This window comes from Falco punctatus (genome assembly GCF_963210335.1).
Source record: "Falco punctatus genome assembly, chromosome: 1".
NCBI lineage: Eukaryota > Metazoa > Chordata > Aves > Falconiformes > Falconidae > Falco > Falco punctatus.
The window spans coordinates 27,516,316-27,529,121 of record NC_137580.1 but is presented as its reverse complement, the minus strand read 5'-3'; the positions used below and the strand labels follow the sequence as shown (position 1 = coordinate 27,529,121).

The 12,806-nt window shown below is 38.3% G+C and overlaps 1 protein-coding gene across 1 annotated transcript in view; it reads left to right on the top strand.

Moving 5' to 3' along the window:
• The first annotated feature begins 1,345 nt into the window (after window positions 1-1,345).
• Window positions 1,346-12,806, top strand: part of NWD2 (NACHT and WD repeat domain containing 2) — a 91,533-nt gene continuing 80,072 nt past the window's right edge. Inside the window, exon 1 of the mRNA XM_080396992.1 lies at window positions 1,346-12,806. This exon is cut by the window's right edge and continues 22,723 nt beyond it. The gene's annotated coding sequence lies outside the window, so the exon portion shown is untranslated.

Here is a 12,806-nt window from a genome sequence, read left to right as displayed (position 1 = left end):
TTATTAGTCCTCACCGTGATTCAGGACATAGCCTGAATACAAACACAGAATTAAATAAATTCACCACAGCAGGAAACCTACAGTGAAGGGAGAGTCTAGCTATTAAGAGGAACTTAGCAGTGGGGGTATGCTGCCAGTCAGTTTTGACTACAGAAAATCCAGAATTGTCATGATAAAACTTCATAGAACGGGTTGGGTTGGAAGCAACCTTAAAGATCATCTAGTTCCAACCCCACTGCCAGGGGCAGGGACACCATCCACTGGACCAGGTTGCTCCAAGCCCCATCCAGCCTGGCCTTGAACACTTCCAGGGATGGGGCATCCACAGCTTCTCTGGGCAACCTGCTTTAGATTGACTCACATCCAGTGTAAGTCACTTTACATGAACACAAGTACCACTACCACCTGTGCAGACAGACTGCAAACTTACCAAATCAAGGCAACAGTGCCAAATACCCATGTTAACTTCTAATTAAATGACTACCAGGTACAAACAAATGAAGGACCAGGCTCATGATCTCTAGTCATGCATTCCTTATTCAGTAGCCCTACCGAATTATAGTTCTTCCTTGCTTTTGTAGGGGTAAAGCTTCAGCCAGCTCTCCACAACTCAGTTTTGAAGAGGCTCACATCAGCAGATAAAAAAAAAAACAGTTTTTCACAAATCATGTTAAGTGGTCAACAAATCCTGTAAGAAAATAATTAATTCCTTGATCCAGCTTAAGAGATAAGTGAGCATAAATATGTACAGTGTGAATATAGTTCTTCACTGGTCTACGAGGTGCAGGATTTATTTTACAGGAAAAACAATTCCAACACTCTTTAAATGCCTTTCCTAGGGACTGATTCAGAAGCCCCCAGAGTTAGACCAGAAATAGCTTCATTCACTAGAACAAGGGCATCCCTGTCTTGTTAATTCCTATATCCTTTCAACAACTGCAGAAAATATCAGGAAGAGATTAAGTCACTTAAAAGCCATTTTTAGTACAGAATTAAAGTGCTGCTTCATGCAACCTAAAGAATAAACTTCCTTATTATTCAAATGCTACTGTAATTTTTAAAAAAGTACCAGTAGAAGTAATACTGCATTTTCTATTCCTTGTTTAATGCCTATGAGGCTGTTTTTTACTGCAAGATGAGAGAGTAATACAGAGCCTTACCGTAACTTTAGTTGTGCATTGGCAGGGACAAGAGAGTAGCTTGCCAACTGATTCTTCATCTGCTTATAAGTGTATTGAAAATTTAGTTGTGATATTACAGAGCTCTCAGATGATTTTTTTTATTATTTGTTCTTAAACTACATCTCTCTGCGCCCTATCTATTGGCGTTTATTTAAAAAAAACAAAACAAAAAACTACTTACCGACTATGCTGGGCTATAGCAATATAACAACTGCCAGTTGGACAACATAAAAATATGCATTTCACTGTAAATAGGAGTATAAGTACTTCTCACCAGTTTAATTATAATATACTGGAAGCAATAAGTGATTGCTTTTTATTAAGAGGAACTGAAATGCTAATTAGCACTTTTTTAATGAGTGTTTCAGCTTACACAAGTGTTTACTGCCAACAAAAAAGGATTAATATAGCTCTCCTTTTGTGTACTTGCATTTAAATTTGCCACCATATTGTCTTCATACAGAGCTTGTTTCTTCTTGGAAAGCCAGTGTGGTGGTATATTCATCAGTAATTCTTCTAGTGTCTTAATTTTTGAACAAAAATTAGTCAGTGAAATGATGACTCATGCAATAGAGCTTAAATGGTTTTATTCCTACTGATCTCCAAGGTTAAGATTTCCAGTTTGATACCTTTCCTGTCTGATTTATTGATTTTCATATCATCAGTCAAATAAGCACATGAGTTTTGTTATCAAGCACATTAACTTTCACATAATCTGCAACTATTTCCACAGCTATGAGTTTTTTGTGTGACTATATCCATAGCTTTCTTCCTTACACCTCGTTCATGGACAGCCTTACCCAGAAACAATTTCACATGAATGACCTCTTGATTGATATCCAGTTCAAATTAGGATATCACTGCCCAAATATGCTCCTTCCTAAAGTATGTAAAGCACCAGTTTTTCATTTCTATGTGTTTTCTTCCTCCTTCTCAGCTCTGTAGGTCACAATATATTAATCTTGCATTCAATACACACATCAGCCATGCGCAAAACATCACTTCAGACAGATGTAAACAAAACAATACAGGTATACCCTGAATTAATAATCTGCAATTAGTATGGTAGATAGATTTGAACTAGCTATTAGCAACAGAGAGCTCAGCCCGGCTTCCAAAGCCTGCTCAGTTAGTACAAGTCAGCTTGCCAGAGTTGTGTTGCAACAGAATTGGGCTATTGTCGGTCTCCCACCTCCAACATGCTGAACAATGCATCCCCACTGCAATTCCAGCTAACCAGGACCATGAGCCCACATACTACAAGCTAAGCCACAAAAGGTCAGAGAGGACTACTACTTCAGCTGTGGTTTAGAATAACAAAATACATTTATAAGGCTCTAAGACCTCTCAGATTCTATCTACAAGGATCTCCCTTGATTTATTTGGAGGCCCCGGTAAGATTATGCATATGAGACCTGTTCTGTTACATCTGTTCTTGTTTCCAATTAATTTCTCACATACAGGTGTCAGTTCACAACTGACAAACTCCACACATGCTTTGGTACTCACCTATCTTCAGTCTTAATCCTAAAAGCAACTCAAATACAGCACCCCTTCAGCTCAAAAGCCATCTCATTTAGAGCTCATTCATTTTCCTACAGACAGGAGTATCCTCTGTTAATCTTCTAGTGACTTCAGGACACTAAAGAAAATAACCTGCCTGCATACCTGTCAGACAGAAGCATCAGATTCTGACTCCCTGGCAGATACAGGCAGCTTTAGGTGCATGGCTTTAAGACTCAGGATCCGCTCCCCTTATAGTTAGCGAACCATCACATACAGCATGAAGCTGATTATTTCATTCATAATACATCCTTGAGTAAAACCAGCATATCTCACAAGAGAAAGAATAACTAAACCAGCATGGTTAAAATTTTACTGTCAATGTCTGTTAAAAAGGTAAGGTTTACTGCCCCAACCAATTTCAATTTGACAGAGGAGATCTGTCTTAGAAAATTTAAGTCCCTTCAGGTTTCAGGGAAGTCAGCAGAAAGGTAAAAATCTAATTTTCTGCTCACCCTTCTCCCCTGGAGATACCAGGTTGGCAGACAACTTGAGACTTAGGCTTTGGTAGTTCCACTCCTGAGAAGACTTCCATAGACTACCTTTTTAAAAGAACATATAAAAAATGTTTAATTATGTTGAAGGCAATTCAGCTAGAATCATCAGGAAAGAGCACACCCCAATAAACCTGTACAAAGAATTCACAATTCCATTTTCCCTTACCAATGACAGAAAACATATCTCTTATATTATGAACTCTGGATTTGCAGCACAGGACACAACACACCAAGGCACAGCAAGGGCAAAAGTGGTTACATTTGAATGTATTAGCAAAACCTCAGAAATACAGGACAGAATTTGCATGGAAGCACAAAAGAACGTACAAGGATGAGGATGACCTGAAACGCATGTTACCTTCTTGCAAATGTCTTTCAACATTTTACCATAAAAATCTAAGTACAAACAGAGTCTAAACTATAGATTATTGCTGTTTGAGTCCACTGTAACATGTTAATTTCACCCTAATTTAAAACTGAAAGTGCTCACATTTGCAATAAATGCCCATTTATACACCCAGAAGTGCTGCCTTACCAGCTAAAATTCCAAGAACACATGCAAAACTATTGAAAATCAGGAAGTTTCCACTACTGAACTTGGCACAACAGCAGGTGCATAAAGTCAAGATTTTAATTGCTAAAAAGCACACACCCCTGCCTGCTTTACTCCAGTTAGCACAAAGTCATCTTTTTGAAGACAAAGAGTAGCTTCACCCTTTGCTAATTCACTGTTTAGCAAACAAGGTAGTTTACAGGAGCCAGCCCAATTATACCATCAGCATTATGGTTACTCCAGATTTATTTGCACATTTGTATCAAGACTAATACAGCCCTTAAATTTTCATGACTAGCTGCTTGTGACGAGGACCTATTTTCTCCCTAGCTACAGCACATTTCATAGGCTGCCATCTGGCCCTGTAAACGCAGGCTTACAGAGACAGAAATAAAGCAAACTTTCATAGCTTAGGTCCGTAGCAAGAATAAAAGTTGAAACTGCTTATTGTACTCCTGAAGCTGTTTTTAAAACTACTTATCCCAACATGCACATTACTTATCATTTATATGATAACCAACAGGTGTTATGCTAAAATGAGATTTTACCCTGTATGATGTGATTGCATCTTGTGCAAAATGCTTGCTAGCTACCAAAAAGCGTTTGCTATTCTGTTCCAAATACCTGATTCAGTAACCACCATGGGGAGCATTTGCTTGACATGAATATGTAGATATGTGAAGATCTGTGTTCCAAACAAGACAGACTATGATGAAAAGGTCAAGTTTGACAGGCTGGAAAAAAGCCTTAAGGCTCCTCTTCAAATCAAGTTTGAGTTTTCTTCAAAGGTCAATGCCACTGTGACCTATTTCTATTTTCTTCATTAGCAGGCTTCAGGAATGCTTTGAAATATTATTTTTCTAAGCACATGAGGAAAACCTTAATACTGATAAAAATGTATTACTGCACAACTAGCACAACACAGCCTCCATAGCATGTTAGTTCCTGTGATTAAAGAGACTTCTCTATATCATACATCTTTGCATCAAAATTCAGAAGCAATTTTGATCGTTGAGTGTTTCAAAAAACACTCCGTCAATATGCTCACAATCTAATGAACATTCCCTCAACTATAAAGTACATCTTTTTCACATAGCATTTGAAATGACCTGGTTTTTTGTTTTGGGATAAGCCAATGATTTTTATACCTCTTGTGCATACCAGTTGATGATCATTAGAGCACTCACATGAGAGAACTTATTTGTGACACTTTCCACAGGAGGCTTCTTCAAGCATCCTGCAAAAATGACATATCCTGTCTGTTCAAGTCCAATATGACTACTGCGCCAACTGGCATCAGAGATAAGATCCATAATTATCAACTAAAAGCATTACATAAGACATTTCCTAAGAATACTGAGATATGTAGGTATGGAAGACTTTTTTGTTTTACTCAAATTTGTGTTCGTTTAGGAAGAACTACACAAACTGACTACATGAAGCTCATTTCTCTTTCACATTGGAAGTAACTGTAGAGTTCAATTTAGATCGCATGATCCTGCCTGATAAAAGTTGAGTCTTCAAACTATTTTTATTTCAGTTAATCCACACTGCATTAGAAACACTCCATAGTCATTGATTCCCTTGAATTATTTTGTAGTAAAGACAGGAAGAGGTGGAAAGATACATGAAAGGCATACATGAAGTAACTAAATCCTTCTCCAGAAACATTTTTTAAAATGTCTAGTCTAACACTTTCCCCTTGCACAAATTCTGTTTAGGAAGAGATCTAGACCAGGAAGTGTTCCCATCAAGTTACATATCTCACAAATAAAATAAGTGACACAAATAGCTACAACAAGACACAAGTTAGAAAGCTTTTACTTCACCCTTCACCTACCTCAATAAATTAAATGAGATGGCTACCTACATTCGTGTATAACAGGGCGGGGGAACCACCTCCAACAAAAATACTTTTACAGCAGGTGTCTTCAGACAGGTCTAACATTTTCTGCATTGTTCTGAAGTTTAAAAACCATACAAGTAAGATTTTACTGAAAAAAATCTTGGGGGTGGGGTGACAAAGACATCATGATACACTATTATCCTTTTGTATTAATTACTTTCCAAAAGCGTACAGTATCCCTGAAAACTCACCGATAAAGTTATTTACCGTTAATATCAATACACATCACAATTAGATACCTTAACATAAGAAACTAAAGGTCATAATTACCATATTCCATGATGTATGAGTATGGTTCACCCCTCATTTTAAAAGGATGTTCATACTATTTATACCATAAGAAGCTTTCATAAGTGACATTTGAGTGCTTTCCAACTTCAGGGAAAGTGATGCACAAAGATAGAGACAAATATTTGTTTTATTGTTAATTTAGCAAAATGCAATTTAATGCAAGGCAGATTTAGCGTAAAGTAACCCTTACAGACAAGGTGACATCTAAACAATGACATGTCTCTCCCTCTCAATTCCTCAATTGGGAAATTGTCCATTTCATCTTCCACTCAGGTACATCCAGATCATTCAGGGACAGCACTTCTTCATATCAGCACCTGGCTAATTTCAATGCATTTCATAAACATCCTGTTACAGCAAGAGCATAATGTTATATCAGACAACTGAAAGCCATCACAGCAGGAAAGCCAGATACTCCAACACCTGTAGGCCACACAAAGCTATTTTGGATATAGAAGAGGCATGGGAAAGGGATGTGCGTTCATAGACAACGTAAGCAACTACGGATTGGTTTGCTGGAGCTGGAAGTCCTGCTTGCAACTCCTAAAATTCTTAATTGCGACCGTGCATGCTAGTGTTTCAATTATATTTGCATAGACAACTTCCAGGCTTTACTAAGCCCCTAGCTCTCCTTCCATCAAGGAGCAGTTTAAAGATATTTCTCTGCACCAATTGTTTCATCCATGCTGACAGTTACCTTACAGAGAATGTTCTTCTACAAAAACAGAAGCCATTCTTCAAGTTGCTATAATTCACTTTTGCAAAACTTAAATTACTAGCTCGGCTCGCTCATCCAGAACCCAGGTATAAGCTTCAGTCAGATACATGGCTGAGCAAACAGATCAAGAACAGCACTCACACTAGAAGGGGGTTTACCATGCCCGCTCCGGAGGGAAAGCTAGGCTTCAGTGCAAAGTAAAACACACTGAAATGAGAGAACAGCCAGGGAGAAGTACACAACATTTTCCTTTAAACACTCAGGTGCAGATAATGAGCTGGTCAGTACAACTCAGTGGTCGCTGACTGGCTTAAGCAAGTCTCCCTCACCTTCTCCTCCTGCTGAAGATTCTGTTTTCTCTGGTGCCACATGCAAAGAGGCTGTGGGCATACCATGGAGCCAAATTCACATGCACACAAACCCTTCTTGCAGGAGGGAGTAGTGACATCCAAGGTCAACTCATCATGCTAGCAGCAAGCAAACATGCATGGGGTGTGCATGCAAAGGAGGAGATCGTTCAATACCCCACAACATACAGATATTCCCGGTCATTGGAGTATTACATGCATTAGTAAAAATCATCGCCACATGAGAGTCTGTTCAAATACAACTAGAGTATTAGGGTTTCGGCTGTTACAAGGGAAAAAAAAAGAAAATAAACCACACATTTTTCAGACTTAATTGAACACATTTGCATAAAATCCTCTTTCCAAATTAGAGCAACACCTCTATCACTTACACTTAACACAGGTATAAGATAGGCAGTTGTGCGATCCTTTTTACTGCTTTAAAAACCTACAGCACAGGAAAGCACTTCCTCAGCCTTTGCGTATTCCCGTTTTAGGGCAGCCTTGCAAAATTCCTGTAGAAGGCAGTCATTACAGACTGAGCTCATATCAAGTGGGAAATCATGAAAACTTTACCCAGGAACTATTTCATAAGCATCCCATCTGTCCTCCTTCCTCTTATTTCCATGGAAAACTCCTCATCACAAACTAGTAGATCATACCTACTTTATCATATATAAGCTACAGCTTCTTTTCTTATGTAGTTGCACACAATTATATTTTTCCCCAACTTCTCCTTAATGGAGTCATGTGTTCCCTCTCAAGTTATATAAAGGAGCAAGAACATTCATGGTGTACCTCTTCTATGCCCAGGACTAAAAAATCAGAATATGCTGAAGCATACTACAACACAAATATGCCCACAACTTCAGGACTGCCTACCCTTATAATTACTTTTTCTAATCCTACCTCCTAGAGCTTTTCTTAACAAGAATCCCACAGCCCTTTCCTAAGAACTTTTGTCTGCCTTTTTTTCTTCCCTAGCTCCTAGGGAAGCAAGCTTCTACTTACCCTTTTCTCCTTCAATATCCAGGTAGCAAGCGGATGGAAACATATCCCACTGCATTTCCCTTAAAAAATAAATTAATTAATAAAAAATATAATAAAAAAAAACCACCAGAGCAAATAAACCAATCTTTCTGTCACCTTTGTTACAGCAGGAGAGTCAAAGAGCCCAAGGCAATCCCTAGGAAGCCTTACAAATATTGAAGTGGCTTTCTTCTCCTCATTTCTAGGTGCAGGTGCCACCTGGCCTGCCCACCTTATCAGGGCCAGATGGGGAACACCTGCTCCACAAGGCAGCAAGGAAGGCTGACTATTTTTCTTTATATGCAATGAGTTCATAGCAGCTGTAATTGGTTTGCATAACTTAGAAAGATCTGGAATGTCAGTAACTTTGCTAATTCTAATGAAAGCCTGCTACATTTCCATAGGTATTTCACTTAGACAAAGCTAACGGCATTGCTTTAAAAAAAAAAAAAAAACCTACTGTACTGAGTAACTATCTTTTATGAAGTAGCAGCTTGGGGCAGGGGGCTGGGTAGCTATTCTTAAATGATCTATGAACACTGTAGTTCTGTGCAATCTGGAACACATTTTCTCTAATCAAATAGTATTTCACATTCTTTTTGCAGGAAAAAAAGTCTTAATTATCTCTTCTGGATCTAATAGAAACTGGACAGTTATTCTGTGATATTTTCATGTGCCAGGAATTGCTGAATAGTCTTCTCTTACTGATTTAGACCTTTTTCAGATCCTAAAAAGTCAAAGTTTGCTTTATAGTTTACAAATCTTGAGATACCAGGAAGAAGGTGACTGAATAATATTAACTACCAAAACATGCTGTGCTTGCTAGCACCAGGGCAAGTTAATCTGAACCAAGACTAATCTTCTAAAACAGATGACCTGAGCCAGATTTAACTCCAGTTGGACCCGTACATTATAGTTTCAACGGAATTATTACTTTGTAGTCTCTCTCTCTTTACTCAAAGCAAGACACTTAAACAGTCACTTTTCATTTTGTGCCCCTCTCAAGGTAAAAAAAGACCTGAAACAGCAAGAGAATAACAGGCTTGCATGTTTAAAAAGTCATAGTGCTGTTGTGTACATTGTTTTAGTTCTCCGTGATTTACAAATACACAATCCTTATGCAGCCTGGTCAAATGGGCAGCCCTGGCTTGCCTCCTCTTACCCAAAGGAGAAGGGAAGCAGCTTGTTCAGTGAACTCAGCCAGAACGGTGCCTCCTCCTGTTTTCGCACCAGCTGTGGTTTGCCAGCCACTAGTCACAGGCATTGCCCCATCCGCAACCCAGCAGCACAATCCAGCTCTTTGTGTCAGGCAACAGCCATTCCCCCACTCCCAGCAGTGAGAACAAAACACGGCCCATGAGGGATCCTAGAACCCAAATCTGTCCCATGCAGCTGACAAAACTGGACCACCCAACAGCTAGGAAAGGAACATTTCTTATCTAAGTGCCAGATCTCTTTCCATTACGCAAAATGCGTTTGGGATTGTTGGGAAATGTTGCTTCTTCACTTTCTTGTGAGAAGCCTAGTACCATATGTGCATCAAAGTGATATCACTGCCAGCAGCTGAAAAAGTGTGGGTGCCGGTGTGTGAATACCAAATAATAAAGGAATCCCCAGGAGACATCTGATCCAATTTCCTCGGTAGTACCAGACAAACATGAAAATTCATTGTCTTGATTAGCTTTAGTGCAGGGAAACATCTTTCACAGCTGATTGTAAATCTTCTGAATGATCTCATTTAGCTTTTAACCTTCCTCTCTTTTTCATCCCTGCAAAGATTATTCCAGCACAGACATTCATTTATTTAAATAGCTTAAGACATGCATATGTTGTCTCCAGTTAGAACAAGAAGCCTCTGAAGAGCACGAATAAGACTAAGAACATTATAAACATCCTTCATAGTTTCTTAGTACAAACATATACTGCAGATCTTATTCCTAGAAATAAGAAAACTCTGAGGAGCATTCCCATCACAGACAAAATATATGCACTTTCCTCAAAACTGCTAGTGTTAAAACTGTGGCATGTGGGAATAGTTTAAAAACCGGAGACTGCACCCTGTGTTTTAAATCACCTTCCCGAGGACCTTCACAACGACATGAAAGCTATTAATGTGCAAAAGCACAGTGCCAGTGTAGGTCACAGAAGCAGGGGATGAGTGTTGTGATCTAATGAGACACTGGCAGCATGCTCACACAGCTGCATTCTTCTTACAGTCACTGCATCTGGTTTATCTGTGCCAATTCCTCTGCCCTTCCATTGTTTCATCTGTAATGTTTCTGTTACAGTTACCAAAGGAATTATTCAAATGTCAAGACCTGTTATGACCAAGAGAGAAATCACTCTCTAATACGTTTTTGCAGAATTTTATTAATGCAAATGATGATGGAAATTACTGATCTGCTTTCAAAAGGCATATGAGATTAAATCACAAACAGAGCATCATACCACAATATGGTTTCTATCAGTATTCTTCCTCACAGGTCAGAAAATCTAAAATCAAAGCTGTTACATCCTTCACCAGGCAAATACAAGGAATCAAAATCTTGCAAGATATAATTCTACCTCAGGTACTCTTTGGCCTTAATCACGTTTTAGGAATTTCAGTTAGCTATAAATTTTGCAGAATTTTTTTTTTTAAATAACTAAACACCATCTTCTCAAAAGTGCAAAATGTCAAAAAAAAATTTGGTATGTGCTTTTTCCCACCATCTCTTCCCAATATAAATAGGAGGCAAAAAAGATTAGCAGGAATATTTTGTTTATCTGTTTTCATTCACACACATGTCCACAACACCTTAGAATAATTATGAAAATTAGTGCCTGCCTTCAGACAGAACTTAGAGACATAAAGATTCAGGACATCTCACTTCAATTCTTCAAACTCAGATCTAATCTAAACTAGCTACCTAGGTTTCTTCCACAGTCTGCAGGGAGAGATGGGCATGTTTAACTGCTGTTCAATTCATATATCCTAAAGCCTCTCATGATGCAATGTAGAGCCTGTGGAGATACTGCCTCTCACCATGAGTGATGACAGCCCAAATGATCAGTTTAGGTTAGATATCTGACTCTTACAAAACTAACCTACAAAACTTCTACCTAAACTCTCTATTTCAGATTTTCCATACTACTTACCTGGAAAGAAGAAATAATTAACAAACGAATGATCATTATCACCAATAATGTCAGTGTGTCACCAAAGAGGGGCATATCTGGGCAGTTTTGATAGCTGGCGTGCAGACACCATCCTGACACATCTATACCAGCTGCAGGGAGCAGCCGTCACACTTCCTCCTCCAGACAGAAGGAGATCATAATATGATGTATGTTCTGATAACTTTAATTGCATTAAAAATAACTAATATGTAACAACACAAGAGCACATAATCAGTTTTTAATAAAGTTTTGTATGCATGTTCTTATGAATGCATCAAGTACCTATCGATGTCCAGAACTTTCAGTGAGAAGCAGACAAACATTTCTCCCAAAACCAAGGGAGAGTAAACCAAAACTTCCAATCCCAATTTCAGCAGGGAATGGGAATGGGAATGGCAGCAAAGGTGAAGTAGTGGCCATCTTCTTCAAATCTAACTTAATTTCCTATGCAATTTGTCTTTTTCCAGTTATTTTATTATGAAGTCAATAATACAGGCTACCTAACAGAGCTGAGACAGCCTGAGGATGCCTCTCGAGATACCCACCAGCCTTTGTACATGCATATCAACGCCAGATACCCACCTGGCCAACCTGCTTGAGAGGAAAAGTCCGGAGGGAATTGAGTGAAGGCTGCCACCTCTTGGCGAATTAAATAGCACAAAAGCTGGCTTTGCTGGAAGATGACACGCCCTACATATTGAGTTCATATTCATCCATCTGAAAGTATGCAATCAGTAAAAGCTTCTTTATGTCATAGCAGTGTATGTTTTAATGTATATCGGTTTCTTAAAAAAAAAAAAAACCACACCTAAAATTATCCAGTCTTCCACAAAGGCCAAGATTACATAATTTCCAAAAGAAATTAGCTTCATGAGTTTCCATTCACAAATATACCTAGACTGTCAAACAATAACACCAGTTGAGATGGTCTTATATTCTAAACAACAGATGATGCATAGTGAATAACATAGTGAATAGATTTTGTATACGTAGTGGGTCAAACAGATCAGATAAAAGGAATATTTCAGACCTAACCAACCTCTAATGTGAAGTTCCCGGTAAATTCCCCTTCATCTTGCTCTACTACTGACTTTTAATAGATGAAAAGTTAAAAATTACTTTTATTTAGCATGCTCAGCACATACTGATGCATGTTAACACTTCCCCTCACAACTGAAATGTGAGATTGCTTTGTAAAAAGTCACCAATTTCTATTTATTTTCTTGTGGTTCAACACCACAATTTGAGTGTTCCAGCTTTTTCTTTTCCTTGACAATAGTTCTGGGGCTTTCATAAAAGTTTTGTAATACAGATAAAATCCCCAAAGCTGTAAGATTTGCTACTATTTCTGTTTCTATCAAAGATCTTTATATTGAATTAAATCTAATGATGACTCTGCAAGGTCTCAATAAATATCATTTGAAACAACATTTGTCTTGTATTTCACATATATGACCTTGATCTAGCTTGTCCTCATGCCTTACATAGGACAGCAGTCTGACAGTCATAGAATCCACGTATTTTTTCTTCAGGTAAAATCCTATGAGATAAATACAAAGTCA